Source organism: Cannabis sativa, chromosome 7 (genome assembly GCF_029168945.1).
Source record: "Cannabis sativa cultivar Pink pepper isolate KNU-18-1 chromosome 7, ASM2916894v1, whole genome shotgun sequence".
Lineage (NCBI taxonomy): Eukaryota > Viridiplantae > Streptophyta > Magnoliopsida > Rosales > Cannabaceae > Cannabis > Cannabis sativa.
Genome location: NC_083607.1, coordinates 49,524,471 through 49,542,280, shown reverse-complemented (window position 1 = coordinate 49,542,280; position 17,810 = coordinate 49,524,471). Strand labels below are relative to the sequence as shown.

Here is a 17,810-nt window from a genome sequence, read left to right as displayed (position 1 = left end):
AGGTAATGAAAAATAATTATACTTTATACTTGCTTTTTATATGGTTTGAGTACCTAATATGACTGCTTGAATAAATTGTATTAAAACTGTGGAATGTGATGGTTTCGGTGAAATAGTGTTTTGTCGATGGATTGTATATGGTTGTTTAATTATGTTCCAGTTACTTTTAAGTGGTTGGAAACCACACATGTATGGTGATGTGGTAAGTGAGGCAGTGTACGTAAGGGTGCACTGGTTATTGGTACTGCGTTCTGGTTAAGAACGTAAGACACTCCAGATTCGTATGGAAGCTGGAGTGTGAGTGTGTGGTATTTCAGTATTTGTGTGGCTGCCTCTATTTATACTTATGATTAGTTTGTTGTATGTTGTATGTTTGATGTATATGTTTGTGCTATGATGTGTGAATGCTGGTACATAGTATTTTGTTTTTCCTTACCGGGCTTTGCAGCTCACCCCTTATTTATCCCCTATGTGCAGATAAGTAAGCCTGTAAGCTTTCGGTGACAAGTTGAGTCTGGGCAGCGTGGGGTGTATCTCGTGTGATCATGTAACTGCGTGTGGTCTTGGCCATCTTCCGGTGAAAGTTTTTTTTTTAATTTATTAAACTTATCGAGGATGTTGTCGTTTAAATTTTCTATTATTTTTCCCTAAGTGGTAATACTTTATTTTCAACTGGGTACCCATGTTTTGAAAATTGTTATTTTTTTTTAATAAAGGTAATATTAGTATCTTAACGCCAGTTTATTTATGGCATCTTATTTTACGTAAGTAAGGGCATTACAAAAAGGAACATGATGCTCTCATTCTCATCCAACTCAACCAATCTCAATCAAACTAAACCTAGTTTTCAACTCTATCAGACAACTAGTAGATGAGAGACTCCTTTCATAGTGATTTTTAACTCCTCTAGCTGTTCTTCCATCAAATTCAATCATTTAGTGATAGAGTACCATGCCCATACATAGCAAGTCAAGTACTCAATCATAGTGCGGAGTATGTTGGTTAACCAATCCGAAGGAGAGAATGAGATCTAGGCTCAGATCTTTTTATTACTCTGCGACAGAAAGGAACAAGGGTTAGATATCTGAGTGGAATGAGTCATATTATTCTGCTTCCATCATGTAAGGTTTCTAAACATTATATGTGTTTATTTTATTATTTTAGGGAATTCATATTTAGGGTGTCAATCAAATATCAATGTTAGTAAATCTAGATCCTGGTAAAATAAATTCCAACAACTGGCTTCAGAGCCATGGTAATGATTTACTTTCATGACAAAAGGATTTAAAGTGATGATTGTGATGATTTGGATGTGCTCATGTTAGTTTATGTGTTTAATTGATGATTGTATGTTCATTATAAATTTTCGACAAAAAAATATTTTTAGTTTCATACTGTAAGTATTTTTTCTGGAAAGTAGATGAAAAATTAATCAATTTAGGCTTATATGCATCTCCAATTCGATTAAAATTGACTGAGATATGATTTTTTAAAAAAAATTAGTTGCAAGGTTGGCCGAGATACCCTACTTGCACATGCGGATTAGACAAGTTTTTTTTGAAAAACTCGGCCAGGACACGCTCGGACAACCCCTTGCGCATGCGCACACCCCTTTTTGGCCCCATTCTCTCGGTTAGGTCCAAACTTGCATCCAAACAGGATTTTATCATATCTTGAGTTTTAAAAATCATTTTTTAATGATTCAAAAGACAAAATTTATTAATTTTTTTTATGTAGAATTCAAATTTCAATTTAAAAATTGAAATATCATAAGAAAAATTATTTTTATTTATTTTTTTAAATAATAAAAGTTATTATTAGATATTAGGAGGTTTACAAATTTGAAAATTGATTTTTTCACATAAATTATTATAGTTATTTTTGAAATTTGATTATTTTATTTAGATTTATTAATTTTAATTATAAGATCAAATATTTACATAATTTATTAATAAATTATGAAATGATCTTGTTTTGACTTTAAAATATTAATAAAACTTGAAGATAATCTAGAGAAATTTTAAATTGCTAACTATATCATATTTTCAAAAATTTATCTTTTTTAAAAGGGTAAATACCATTTTGGACTCTGTGTTTTGCAAAAGTTACAGATTGGACCTTGTGTTTTGTTAAATGACAAAATGAACCCTGTATTTTCTAAAATAGTAAAAATAGGACCCTGAGCTTAATTTTTGACAACTTTTTTTTTTAATACAACCAACTTGAAGACGATGCTTAATACGAACAGATACAAAAAATGTAAACAGTTTTGTCATAACACTTTTAGATCGGATTATAATTAAACTTTATTTTGACAAAAAATCAATTCAGGGTCCTATTTGTACTATTTTAGAAAATACAGGGTCCATTTTGTCATTTAACAAAACACAGGGTCCAATTGGTAACTTTTGCAAAACAGAGGGTCCAAAATGGTATTTACCCTTTTTAAAATATATTTTATTAATTTAAATGATAAGATTAGAGAAATGTTAATTATTTGACATTTTATCTTATAATGACATTTATCCTAATAAAATTTAAATTTTTTGTTAAAATTACATGCAATGTTTTGAATAATTCATTAATTTTGTTTGAATAGATATTTTAGGATTTTCTAACCATAAATTATTTTTTAAATTTAGGATATTTTATTTTATTTATTTTTCAAATAAAATTTGTAATAACATAACGATAAAAAATATCCTATTTTCAAATTTTTTTATTTTGTTAATTTTAATATATTAAATTATAAAATTTGAAATATAACATTAGAATTATCTCTATTTTTAAATTAAGATATTATGTTACATTCTCTTATTAGTTATTTAATTAATTTATATTAATTAAATAAGTTATATTTAAAAATTAGTTGGATATTTAAATTTCAAATTTGAATTTAAGATATTTTAGGGTTTGTTAGATTTTAATATTTTTCATTATTTTTAATAACCTAATTTTAATTAAAATTAAGATATTTTTTAATAATATTTTATTTATTAAAATGAAATATCTTAACCAACTTTTCAGATCTTTATTTTATTGTCTAATTCAAAACTTTTTTAAACAAACTTATTATTTATTTGATCTAAATTACTATGATTAACTTATTGACAGATCCAATGACCTAATTTTAATAATAGTCCAGTTGTTTATATATCAAATAAATAATTTATAACTGGTAAATTTTGTAATTTCTTTCATCTGTGATAAACCTAATAACATGATAGGGCTCATCCAAATAAGTTTGTCTGTGTGAGCCTATATGTTTGCTATTAGGCTTAGATGCATATAAGAAGCCCATTTATTTCTAGATATATAAATATACTAGGTCCCTAAAATAAAGTATCACATGTGATAGTTTTATTTAGGCCTAATTAGTATTGGACTTATTCAATTAATAATAATTATTTAATGAAAGGTTAAATTCCTCTCTTTTGGGTCTTGTGTGAGAGTTAGGGAGCCAATAGTAGTGAGAACGACATACTGGACCCAACCCTCTCTCACATGAACAACGCTAATTGTAAAAACTCATTTTCCTTAATTATTTAAATAATTGTATTAGGATAGTTATATTAGGTTAACCTAACTAAAATTTAAATAGCAACATAATTAATTTTGAAATAAATGAAATTAATTTTACATTAGATTATTTTAGAATCAATTTAGAAAAAAATACATTTAGTTTAAAGAAAAGTAACTAGATAGTAATTTCTAGTAACTAATTTATATTTTCTAATATTTAATTAAGTAGAAAAATATATTTAAGTTGAAAATTAATTCTAATTAATTATAGACCAACTTAAATTAGGACATTTTTCTTAGAACTTAAATTGGAATTAATAATTAAGTTGGTTTTATTCAAGATACTTAATTTTTAACTTCTATTTCAAGAAATTAAATTAATTAGAAAATATATTTAAGTTAAAAATTGATTTATTTATTAATTTTAGACCAATTTAAATTAGAATATCTTTCGTAGGTATTAAACTAGATTTAATAATTAAGTTGATTTTAGATACTTAATTATTTTTTTTATTTTAATAAGTTTAATTAAATAGAAAATTATATTTAAGGTGGAAATTTTTAAATTTCAGATCAATTTAAATTAGGATAATTTTCATAATATATTTTATTTTATTTTAATTATTATTTTTTTATGTAAATTTTGAGATACATTTATTTCAATTGTAGATATTTTGAAATTTTCAATTTTGAAAATTTGATTGAAGTTGAAAATTAATTTGTTAGTTAATTTTAGATCAACTTAAATCAAGTAAAATTTATTAATTAAAATAGATAGACTAAAATATTTTTTTTTTAATTAGAAAATAAATAATTAGTTCATGAAATATCTAGATAGTTATTTTTTAAGTAGATTTTTTGGTATTTTTCTAGATGTATTTAGTTAAATAGAAAATTAATATTTAAGTTGATTTGTTCAAGGCACTTAAATATTTGATAATTTTCTTAAGAAATTTAATTAAATAGGAAAATTATATTTATGTTGAAAATTAATTTATTTATTAATTTTTTATCAATATAAATTAGAATAATTTTTCCAAGTTTATTTTATTTTATATTAATGGGTAATTCGAAAATATATTTTTAAATGCATTAGATTTCGAATTATGATTAGATATATATATATATATATATATATATATTAAAAATTAGCTTTAAGTTAAAAATTATTCTTAATTAATTTTAGATCAACTTAAATTAAGTAATTTTCATAAAATTTATTAAAAAATTAATACTAAGGATGGAAAATAAATTTTTATTTTCAGATCTATCCGGGTATGTGTAATTTTATTAATAAATTAAAATTTATATTTAGAGTTATGTAAATTAGTAATTTTAATTAAATAAATATATTAATATTAAAATAAATATATTAAAATACATATCAAATGAAAATACAATCCTTTAAAATAACGAGCTTTAGTTTAAGGATATTCGATGTCCATTGTTGGTTCTACATAGTTCTTGGTTTAATGAGATTCATTCCTAATAGATGTTCATTCATTAGCAATTTAACACCGTAGAATCTCAAAAGATAAGTATTATTGTAAGTTTTTTATTCTTAGTAACGATCACCCCAATAGTTACTGCTAAGAGTAGGGCTTACAAAGTATGAAATAATATTGAAAGCTCATAAGATAGAATGGCCTTGACTCTCGCCTAAACGGGACAACGCCAGATTCTTGTCTTGATCAAATAAAAGGTTGCTAGAATGGTGTCCATTTTAAATGAGTTGACTACTCTATTCAGTGAATGATATCTTTCACTCTTGCCTAAATGGGACACTGTATCAGTTTGTTGGAAACCTTAGAATTGATTTAAGATGTGTTTATTTTGTATTTTCACATGTCTTTATTATGTTCTAAATTTATAATAATTTCAGATTTGTATATGAATTTATATTGAACCTTCATTATATTTTCTATTATTAATTATTGTAGTACCGATTTCGAGTCTTCACTATTGGTCTAACATAATTTGTTGTTTTTAATGGGACAAATCCCAAAGGATTGTCATCCGTTAGACAAACATGATAGTGTTAGATCTTGACAGATTAATATTTTTAAATGCAACATCTAGTTAACTCATCAAAATATTACAACTTAGACTAGTGCTTACAATATGAAACAATGAAGAAATTTATAAAATAAGAATAACTTTGACGCTCGCCTAAACAGGACATCATTAGATTCTTATTTTAATTGAAATTATCCTTTAGTTTTTCCTCTTAGCTTATTCATTAAGAAATTGCTTAGGTAGTATGTCATTGGACAAAAGGATTATAAGTCATTTGCTTATGATGTCATTCTATTTTCTTTTATGAAATTGAATGGCGTAGATAACTATATTCTAGAATTCTATCCCGAAATGATATAATCCTTGATCTTGGAGAATCTCCTACTTGTATAAGCTTAATAAAGAAATCTACTGTTGGAAATATTTTACCAGGATCTAGATTTACTACCATGTATGTTTCATTAACATCCTAATATGAATTATAAAACAATGAAATAAACACATATAAAGTTTAGAAAACCTTACATTGGGTGCAGCGGAATATGATGACTCATTCCGTTCAGATCTCTAACCTTTGATTCCTTTCTGTAGCAGAGCATCACCAAGATCTGAACCTGGATCTCTTTCTCTCCTTCTTTGATGGTTGGATTCTACATAATCTTCCACACTATGATTGAGATACCACTTGATGTGTGTGGGCACTACTTTATCACTAGGGTATTTCAAAATTGAAGAGAAGAAAAGAGAAGAGAGGGTGGCAGCTTGGTTCAGGTTTTTCTCTAAGAGAAAATAAGATGCAAGTCATAGTTTCCTAAAGCCATCACTTTCTATTTATAGAATGCCATCTAGGTTTAGGTTAGAATTGTATGGCATTAAAATAATGAAAAATATAAATGGTAAACCCTATACAAAGTGGTCGGCCATATTAGTGGATAATGGGCCTCACTTTGCAATTTTGAAATTTTGTCATTTCTCAATCCCATTTTCTCAAAAATGTCAATTTTCTAATTTAACCATTTAAATGCCAATTCTAATTATTTAATAACTAAAATTTAATTATTAAATAATATTGTCATTTAATATATTTATTAATTTAGACATATATAGTCTCTTAATTAATAAATAAACCTAAAATCTCTTTTCTTTACAATTTCGCTCTTGCTTAGTGAAAATTCATAAACTAAACATAGTCTAACTTTAGAATTATAATTCATTAATTAAAATCAATTAACTGAGTCTTACAAGCAGTATGGTCTCAACTAGTATGGGGACCATGGGCCTATATAACTGAGCTTCCAATAAGTCGAACCGAATTTACCAAGTAAATTCCCTAACTTATTAATTCCTTATTGAATCCACACTTAGAACTTGGAATTGCACTCTGAGTCATATAGAACGCTCTATATGTTCCACGATATAGATACGCTATTAAATATCCATTGTTATAATCCTAATTTGATCAATGATCATATAATAAATGATCTACATTGAATAGGCACTAAATTACCGTTACACCTTCAATGTATTTTATCCTTAAAACACTTAGCTCCATATAAATGATATTTCAGCGAAGTGAAATGAGATCTCAACTATTTATCTTTGTTTAGCCAAGCTCAAAGGATATCATCGTTTCACTTCTAAATTCCTATAGAAGTTATAGACTCCATATTTATGTTAGCGCTCCCACTCAATTATACTATCATGTTCCCAAAATGTACGTATCACCCTGACTGTTCAAAAGTAGGCTTAACTGACAAATCAAAGAACATGTATAATACTCTTGAGATCGAACCTAACCATATCAGGATTAAGATCATTTGATCTAGGATCAACAGGTGATATTGAATTGAATAGATATTACGGCAAATTTAATATATCTAATCAAAGTTAAATATCGGTCCCTTCCGATGTATACTCCATACACCCGATACTGGTAAACTTTGCCAATGCCCTGGAAAGGACATCACACTTATCCAAGGTGTAAGAATACATATCGCTAATTATATCATGCCAGTCTAAATCCAGTGAACTGACAAATTAGGGAATAAACTTTCGAACATATAATTAAGATTATATTCTACTGTGCTGACAACACTATAATCATTAACAAATTCATATGTTCTGGACTTAAAGAGAATTCATACATTATATACATATAATCATGAAATAAATCATGTGAACCATGCAACATTAAATGTTATTTCTGATCTTTATTAATAAGTAAATCTGATTATATTGAAATGGGTTTTATTTAGGGCACAAAATCTAACATCTACACCTAGAGTTAGATTAGTAGTGGTGGTCCAAGCTAGCATAAAATTCAAGATATATTTGGTATAAATTAAAGTCTTTGACTTTAAATTTTAGATACTACATAGAAATTTTAAATTTCAGTTTCTAGAATACATTGAACAATATAGTCTAACTTTCAACAATAGATCCAAATTGTATGTAAATGTATAGATCATGAGTTTTGTATTCTGTGACTAGAATCTACTTGGACTATTCTAAGAACTCTTTGTTGAAACTAGACCTATGTCATAAAAAACACAGCCACATAATATATATCTATGGCATTTGCATCTTATTCATAGTAGTTTTGACAAGATTATTCTCTGAAAAGAGTCAAATATGCCAATATCCACTTGAAAGTAGGGTCATCTGTATTTGAACAAATGGATGTACATTCACGGGGTGGATATGAGTTATCGTTAAATTCTTACGACGATTACTTTAGATATTTACCTTATGGAAAGAAATTTAAAATGTTTGAGAAATTTCATGAATTTCTAGCTGTTATACCCAAAATTCGGCAGGCAGACACGTGTCAAGATAAAGAGAATGTGAATCGGTGTCGTATCTTTTTATGGAATAACTCATTAATTGAGTAAGTACTAGAGTATATTTACAACCCGTTGACTGTAAAGTCTTATGCGAGGAATCAATGTACGAACTAGTACTTAGAGTATTAACGAGAAACCATATGCGGCCGAAAAAGAATAGCGAGGCACCAGAGAAGAATAACTTTGAGAATAATCTTCCAAGTCATAACAGGGTGGGTTCTTTGAAACCCTCCCACTACGACAAGGTACTGTGACTTTCTATTTAGGAACACTAATGGTATTATCCCCATCGATTGTATCAAGACAATAAAGGCAATGGGACCATCTTATATAGATTAAGATGATAGAGCATTTTGGAATAAAAAAAATATCTCCTCTACTTTGCTACTTTGTTCTAAGATTTAGTCATATTCTTAGAAAAATAGTATTTGTTGAAATAAACACTTTCTTATCTTAATGACCATAGGATGGTCCACCCCTAATCATTTTAGAATAACTATCAAACTTGTAAACCTTAGTTGACAGTTCTAGCCTTTTTTAAGTTCATGATCAGGACATCCCTGAATCTAGTATTGGTGTATACTAAGTACATAATCATTCTATCATTCTGAAGTTTTCATATCACTAGGGTATTTCCCTAGAAGGACTCAAGCAGCTGCTAGTAACTAATCATAGACCTTATACTTTCATCAATATGCAATCAAAGTTTTTGGGAAGGTAAGTTTGAATACAATTCAAAGTTCAACTTAATGATCTTTGAACTGCATAACCAAATATTTCTCCACCCCTATCAGTTCGCAAGATCTTTAACCACTTACCTTAATGGTTTTTCACCATTGATAGTGTTAACGCAGATTTTCGTTAACCAAATTTGAGCCTCACGAATATGATTCAACGACACAGAAAATATAAAAACAATAGAAAAATAACATATGGACACAGGGTTTTTTACGTGGTTTTGCAATTAAAAATCTACATAGTCCACGAGTCAATCTTATTCAGATTTCTAAGTATATTTTTTCAGGGCCTCTCGCGTAAGAGTTTTCTTTTTGTCCCCCCTTTTTGATCTTATCTGCCACTATTTGTAATTGCATAGTGGTAGTTAATTACAAAGCTGACCAAAATGTTATTACAGTCATTATGCCTTAAATCATGAGATTTGATTACATATTACAAAATGTAAACGCGGTTAATGATTTTGAAAGTCATACAGCTGTGATTTTCCTGGTTTTATTAGGTCAGAAATATTGTGTATTAAACACGTCTTTAATTGTTGATTCTGAATGTGTTTCGACAGAAACTTGATTATAGTGATCCCAATGGCGAGCTGGAACCATTATTCTATCCGAGATTGACAATAAACGGTGATCGCGGATATAAGGAAATCAGCTGACTTGCCAGGGTTGTGAGTCTCACTTCCGTTAGTTGGATGTAACTATAGGAAGTTTTCTCCTGGCGAGATGGTCTTCTCGTATTATGGTACTCCGAGGTGGTTTGACTTTTATAGTTAGTCTGCTTATTTGTGAGCCGAGGTATGTGTTATTCTTCTCTGGTGCCTCGCTATTCTTTTTCGGCCACATATGGTTTCTCGTTAATACTAAGTACTAGTTCATACATTGATTCCTCGCATAAGACTTTACAGGCAACGGGTTGCAAATATACTCTAGTACTTACTCAATTAATGAGTTATTCCATAAAAAGATACGACACCGATTCACATTCTCTTTATCTCGACACGTGTCTGCCAGCCGAATTTTGGGTATAACAGCTAGAAATTCATGAAATTTCTCAAACATTTTAAATTTCTTTCCATAAGGTAAATATCTAAAGTAATCGTTCCACCCGTGAATGTACATCTATTTGTTCAAATACAGATGACCCTACTTTCAAGTGGATATTGGCATATGTTCTCAAGAAGTAACATTGAGAAAGCGGGTAGTAAAGGGAAGTTTCAAGTGAGTAAAGCTTATGACTATTTGATTAAAGATGATGCTCGGGTGGCGTTTAAGAAGGTTGTATGCTGTTCTTTATCAGCTCCAAGTCATAGATTTATTTCGTGGTAGGTAATTCATGCAAATCTTCCTATTCGAGATAATTTAGATAAGAAGCATGTGTATGTTGATGTTGCTAATTGCTCAATAGTGAGGTGAAACTTAAAAGTCATGAACATTTAGTTGCCTTTTCTCGTAGAGGGTATTGCTCAAAATCAGTAAGTAGCTTGGTTTCCATCTTTGGTCAGATCAATTTGAGGATTTATCCCATTGGTTGAATACTAAGAGACCTAATCGGTTGATAATGGATATATTTTATGCAGTTCTTGCAGGAGTTGTATATGGCATTTTTGGATCAATCGAAATTTATATATTTTTGAAAAGAAATGTTTAGGTTCTCATTGTATAGATGAAATAGTGAAAGAGAATCTTAATGTTAGATTATGTCTTGTAAATGAAAGGAAGTTAAACCAAAATGATAGAATTATTTTGGCTTTATAAAAAGTTTGGTACCTATACATAGGCTTGGCTGGTATGCGTGTTTGTTGAGTGTAAATTGCTTGTTTGGAGGAGGATTAGGATAAACTCAATCGTTATTTATTTTTATTATTATTATCTTTTTCAAATAACCACTACAAAAAATCTTACTTTTAGTCACAACAAAACTTGTGACTAAAAGTAAAAATATTATCACTAATTATAAATTATCATTCTTATGCTGTGACTAAAAAGTTCGTGGCTAACAGTATTAGTCACAAAAATTACAATTTGTTGTGACTAAATGTATATTTTTAGTCACAATACTTGTTCTGACTAAAGGTGACAACTTGTAACTAAAGACTATATTTTAGTCACAAGTAATATTTTGTTGTGACTAAAAGTCACATTTAGTCACAAAAAAATTATGTTGTGGCTAAAAAATTATCACTAAAAGTAGCAGTTTTTTGAGTGAACTAAATTTGGAATAGGGCTACATCTTTGATGTTGTAGAACTTTTTTTGGATAGAATTTGACATATATATATATATAAATATATATATGGAACACTTCTTAATGGGTAATACCCATTGATGGGAACTAAAAAAATTAATAAGGTAACAATCTAATAACCTTTTATGGCAAGTTTCTAACAATTATTTTTTTTTAAAAAAAATTATATTTATTTTTTATAAAATTGGAAATAATAATTACAACTAATAGTTTAAAAAAAATTATAAATTATTTTTTAAAATTAAGTAAAATTACTAATTTATTATTTTATGAAATAATTGTGAGTTTATTAATAATTTATTATTGTAAAACTAAAAATCATTTACATGTATATTAATGTGTTTTTTTTATTAGGAGAATAAGAGCTTGATTGTGGAATCCAATTGTCTTAATATTATTCATACTCTTAAAAATAAAACGCTACAATATAATACTTCTTAGTTCTTACTTAGGGTATCATTGTTAGAGAAATATTATTATCATCCAATAAATTTTTTGACATTACCATGCATCATTCTCCTAGAATAACTAATGATGTGTTGTTTATTATTTATATTTTTAGGATTGGAAGATGATAATCTTGTCTAGGGGTCAAGTATAATTTTTTGTGCTGAAATTCTTGTGTTCGCAATTGCCATTATTCAATAATGTTTATGATACTTTTTTCTTCGTTCATTTTTTTTTTTGTTAAAATTTTCTTTATTGGTTTTGTTCTTATAGATTTTGGTAAGCTCAAGTATTTAAAAAAAAAATATAAATAATTGTTAATTATTATGAAATTAAAGATTTTAGGTTTAAAAAAAATCTTATACATTTTATATGTATTACAACTTAAATTTTAAAGTTATTATTTTTTTTGTTCTCAGTAATGCAATTTAGAATTTTAGTTTGAAGAAATTTTATAAAAAGATAAATATATACTTTTTTTCTTTTTAATCTTTAAAATGATTTTTATTAAAAAAAATAGTTTGTTAGTTTTTTTAGTGTGTTTTATTTTTTAAATAACAATTCCATTTATAAATTTTTTATTTCTATTAATAGTTTTATCTATTTTAGGAATATAGAGAATAACAAAATTAAAGAAGAAGTGACAAAATAGGAAATATTAATTTTTTAATATTTAATTAATGATAATAAATATCAACCATTAGATATTTGATGCAATGGTAAAGAATGAAATACCCATACATGGGTAATACTCATTAAGAGCATACCCATATATATATATACTAGAAAAAAATTACGTGCGCGAGGCACGTATACTTAGTTTTATGTTAGGTGTTAACTATTTCATTTAAAAATAATACAATAAGTAATTGAAGAAAAATTATTATTAGTTATTATTTGATTTTGAGATTATTTTTAGAGGTACATTTATATTGAGTAGTCAACCTCTGATTAAATGAAATGAACGATGCAAAGATGTATACTAAATAATGCCCAAAAACAATGTTAAAGTGCTTCCTTTATCACATTCACACAAGTAGTTTCACTTTCTTTGTTGACTTTGTTAATAATATATCTATACATATTTAGAACAATAACTATTTAGATTTTCCAAGACAAAATGAGTTCTCCAAAGCTCATTTTCTTCTTCTTCATCATCATCATCATTATTAGTTAATAATAATTGAAGAAAAATTATTATTAGTTATTGTTTGAGATTAAATGAGTTCTCCAAAGCTCATTTTCTTCTTCTTCATCATCATCATCATTATTAGTTGTAGCTTCTCTTCAATTTTTGCTCAACAACCATATGTGAGAGAAGACACAACCGAATGTGACAAAAAGGATAACTCAAACTCTTCTCTTGGCTACTTCTGCAATGGTCTAAACAGAACATGTCAAGCTTTCATTACTTTCAGAGGTGTGCCTCCTTACACAACCTTAGCAGCAATCTCAAATCTTTTGGCTGCAGACCCTTCTCAGATTTCTGCAATAAACTCCAATAAGACAACCTTTGATACGAACAAATTGGTCATAATTTCAGTAACCTGTTCCTGTTATGGCGGCTACTACCAATCATACACCAATTGGCCCAACAATAGCAATAATAGTAGTTATTGAAACTATTCTCTTTTCCGGCTCCACAATATATATGAATTGCTAATAGATTGTTGTTGAGCATAGTTTTTCCTTTATAGAAAAATAAAAGTGATTACCTAAATCAAGTGGCCAAGTCGATATTAGCCTCATTCGGAACCGTCATGTTCTTATGAAATAGACGATCCTCCCATAGCAACTTCTTCGCCTCCTTCAACAATTTCAAACCCAACCATTAAAAATTCCTTTGAAAACAACAATAAGAAAAGAAAAAAAAATGGAGACCACCAAAATCAATAAATACAAAAAATTGCAAAGTAACCCATATCAAAATAAAAACAATAGCATACCTAGTTCTGGTCAAAATTTGTTCTTACACAATGCTAGAGTTCAAATTGTATTCGATGAAATTAAATAACTAAAGTAAAAGAGAACAAACATATTAGTGAAATTTAAGAATATAATAGAAATACAAAAAAAAACAATCTCATATTCTCGAATAAAAAAAAAACCCTAGGTAAATATATGATGTTAAATATATAATAAGATTCATTTCATTTAATACATAATATATAATTATACATATATAGAGAGAAGAATTGTTACTGTAATTTACTGTCGCAATGAGAGAGAGAGGTTTTAGTTCTTACCCAGAAAATTGAACACCTCCGTTCGTAATTGTCATCACTCTCAAAAGCTTGCTCAACTCTTCATCGTTTCTCACAGCCAATTGAATGTGGATCGCAATGATTTTGATCTTCTTGAATGAGGACGCACGGTAGGGAAGGGCTTGAATGATTTTGCAATAACTCTGAATTCGTATTTCAGAATCTGTAATTAAGAAAATAATTTTTATTTTAAAAAAAAAAAATTGAACGGAATAAGAGAAAAGACAATTAAGATTTTTCCTGTCTCGTTTCCTACTCTTTCTCAAAGATGAGCGTGGGATCTCCGAAGGGGAGGAGCGAAAGAAGAAGAATTAAAATGCGAACTTATTGTAAAACTCTGGCCTGCGATTGGAAAAATCAATAGCTGCGAAGACTACGAAGAAGAAGAAAGACTTACGGAGTGCAAAGCCATAGCTGCATTTGGTTGATCGTAAACGAAAGCTAGAGAATTGGATTTGATAATTTGGGGATATACAGTTTGTTGGAGAGATGTGTGACTAATATGATTTTTTTAATTTAAAAAAAAAATTGTTTAATTTTTTGAGTTTAATTATTGGGTTTATTTGTTAACGTGAAATTAACATCGTTAAATTTAACAGAATATTCTTTGGATTTATTGGGTATATTCTGTTAAACCAAGAAATGCCGTTAGATAGGCACTTTTAATATATAAAGATATATATATATATATATATATATATATATATAAATTGAAGGCTCTAATAAAAAAAAAGTTAAAAGTCTTTTCCTTTAATAAGATTTTGTGACTAAATGTTACTTTAATTGATAAATATTCAGAATTCCAATATCTCTATATATATATATTTTAGGTTGGACCAAAAATATATGAATATATTTTGGTTTTGTCCCAAGAAGATCATCAACAATCAACAACTTATGCTTGATTTCAAGCTGTTTTAAGAAGCAAGAAACTTTGCTAAACTTGAGTTCAAATGTCTACAATACCTCCTTGATGATGTCTAACAATATATACCCACAATATATTCTCTAATCTAATGTAACAATATCCACTATATTTTTTTTTAGTAAATTAGAAGATTTATTCAAAACACAAAGCACTATTTTGGCATAACACATTGTACTATATTTTTTACACTACTACAAATATTATTATTTACAATTAAATATATTCTTCACACTTTAAATAGCTAAAATGTTTTATTTCGAACCTTCCAAACATAATACACTACTGCTGCCACAAAAGCCACATAGATCAACTTTTGAAACTTATATATAACTCATATATGAGCTCGAGAAATCTACCCCAATAGAGTGTTTAATGATTCTAATTTGTAAACAATTCATTTCATGAGCATACCAAAAATATAGAAATGAATTAATGTCACTTCATCAAAATCTAGAAAGTTCACATTCGGCTCAATCGTATATGGTCGAAAAATTAAGGAAAAACTTCTCACAATTGATGTGTTCACTAAGACTCTTCCTTCAACAATATTATAACTTTCATTTCCAAACTATGTGAAGGGGGGAGTAGGATTGTTTTTATCTAGATTTTCAATTTAAATTAATTCAGTTAATTATCGTTGTGTACTTGATAGTTGTATTGTTACTATAGTTTCCTTAACTAATAACTTCTCCTTTTCAAAAAAAAAAAATTAAAAAAATAAATAATAAATAACGTTAACCCTGATACTGTATATATATATATATACATAGCTAGCTACTTCTTGAAACTACTTTTTTGATCATTCAATTCAATGCAATATACTTTCATTCGTTCATTACTTCATTTACGCAATATAATTAAATGAATTATTCTTAAAAATATTTTCACCAGAAATCCTGGTTGTGCTAAAAGTTTTATAACAATATTTGGAAAAATGAATATAGCTGTGTTTTTTCTGATCAGTATATATTAGACAGATATCACTTTCGTTGGCATAAAGCATGCATGCATGTACATATAATTTATTTTGATATTTATGGAGTTTTTGTTGTACAAGTATAAGATACTAATTTGACAATTTTCAAACTCAACATGAATTGACATTTGTATATAATTTGACAGAACTAACACACGTACGAAGAAAAATGAAAGTTAGACCGACAAGATCTAATCCCAAATATTCCAGTTACGACTTCTCTTACTATATACTACTGTCCATTTTCTGTTGATTAATATTTGGATTCCAAAAATTCTTCAACACTATATATTAATTTTATGCAATTTAGTAATTAGTATTTAAAGGTAAATATAGAGAAAGAAATTATTTACTAGCTATATCAATTAAATTAAGTAATAAATAATTATTGTGTTTTAAGAGAGTCTAGATCTAGCCTACTATATTATTAAATTGTGTAATTTGTGATGTATATATAATCTAAAATGAATGATACCATATCACATTTCGATCTATAAACGTACAATAATTATTTCTCCGTACATACAAATGATCAAATTAATATTCAATGCATGTCTCTGTTGATTGATGTCTAGTCTATATATATATATATCAAGTTATCAACTAACCGAATTTATTTGTAGATAGTTAAAATGTTAAATCTATGATTTGTATAGTGAATGTCTAATAAATAATTAAAATATATGCTAATAATCATTCCTTTTACTGTATAATAATAATCTTCAAATAACTCCAGAATTATATAGAGGGGTAGAAATAGAATAGTAGTCAGCAATACTGTTCATCAAGTCGAAGGTAAGCTATAGATAGGGTTTAATAACTTGTTGCTTTTTCAAATTTTCATTTGCCAAATCAAAATAAGTAAGTAACCTACAAAATATTGAATATTGATTATTGATTATTGAATTGAAGAAGAAGAAGAAATTGTTGGAGATGGATTTCGGGTTAAGGGGGGAGGCACGTGCAAGTTGGGAATGGGGGCAATCAATTTGTTCTGCTAAATCTGGCAAAGAATAAAAACAGTAGTAATAATAATAATCACTATCCTCACTCTTTTATATATTTCACTACTCTTTCTATCTTTCTTTTTCTCATTTCTGTCTGTCTGTTGAGTTGTGTATGTGATGGATTGATTTAAATCTCAAACCAGTGGACAAAAAATGAAATGAAAAGACCAAATTGATTTGACATCTTTGACAAGATGTAACATTGCTGCCTACCCCAACTCTATTTCCTTTTCAATACAGCCAAAATCATCAATTTTACAATAAAACAAACTACTTTATTATCATCATCATCATATTCATACTCTCTCCATTTGTTTTTTATTCTTTATATAAATAATATTTAAAAACTAAAAAACACTTCATTTTCTGGCACAGTACTATTACTACCATACTATATCTACTACTTCTTTACTTCAAATCCATGTTTCGTGTACTCTTTTCATGTTAGATTTCCCTGCATGCATTAATTTACTCCTCTTTTCAAGGGGTGCATGTTGTTTTCTCAATATCTCTCTATTTTATTTATTTTTTAAAAAAATGTTTTTCATTTCTCAAATAATTGTAACACACTACAGTGCAGTACAGGCTCTTTGGAAATGCCATTATTGGAAGGATTCGGGGGCATGTCTTCTGAAAGTGAGGCCATGATTCTCTCTTTTGTTTAATTTTCTTTTGGTTTTGTTAGAAATGAGTTGGGATATTATTGGTCTCATAAAATATATATAAAATAATTATAATAATGGTTTTGGAATTAGACTACACATATTGATTGAATAAGATAATTAATAGAAGGTAGCAGCAACAGTTTAACACACCAGAATTAGGT

General features: G+C 27.7%; 1 long non-coding RNA gene across 5 annotated transcripts; it reads right to left on the bottom strand.

The window, feature by feature from the left end:
- Positions 1-12,718: 12,718 nt before the first annotated feature.
- Positions 12,719-14,542, bottom strand: LOC115698213 (uncharacterized). Of its 5 annotated transcripts, XR_004008074.2 has the most exons (5): positions 14,330-14,539; positions 14,056-14,236; positions 13,756-13,823; positions 13,525-13,616; positions 12,719-13,295 (listed from the first exon to the last, which is right to left on the bottom strand). It is a non-coding gene; the product is annotated as an uncharacterized LOC115698213 (long non-coding RNA). The 5 variants fall into 5 exon arrangements; XR_009683377.1 differs by having other exon boundaries at positions 13,525-13,823; positions 14,330-14,542; XR_009683379.1 differs by having other exon boundaries at positions 12,719-13,616; positions 14,330-14,536.
- Positions 14,543-17,810: the final 3,268 nt, after the last annotated feature.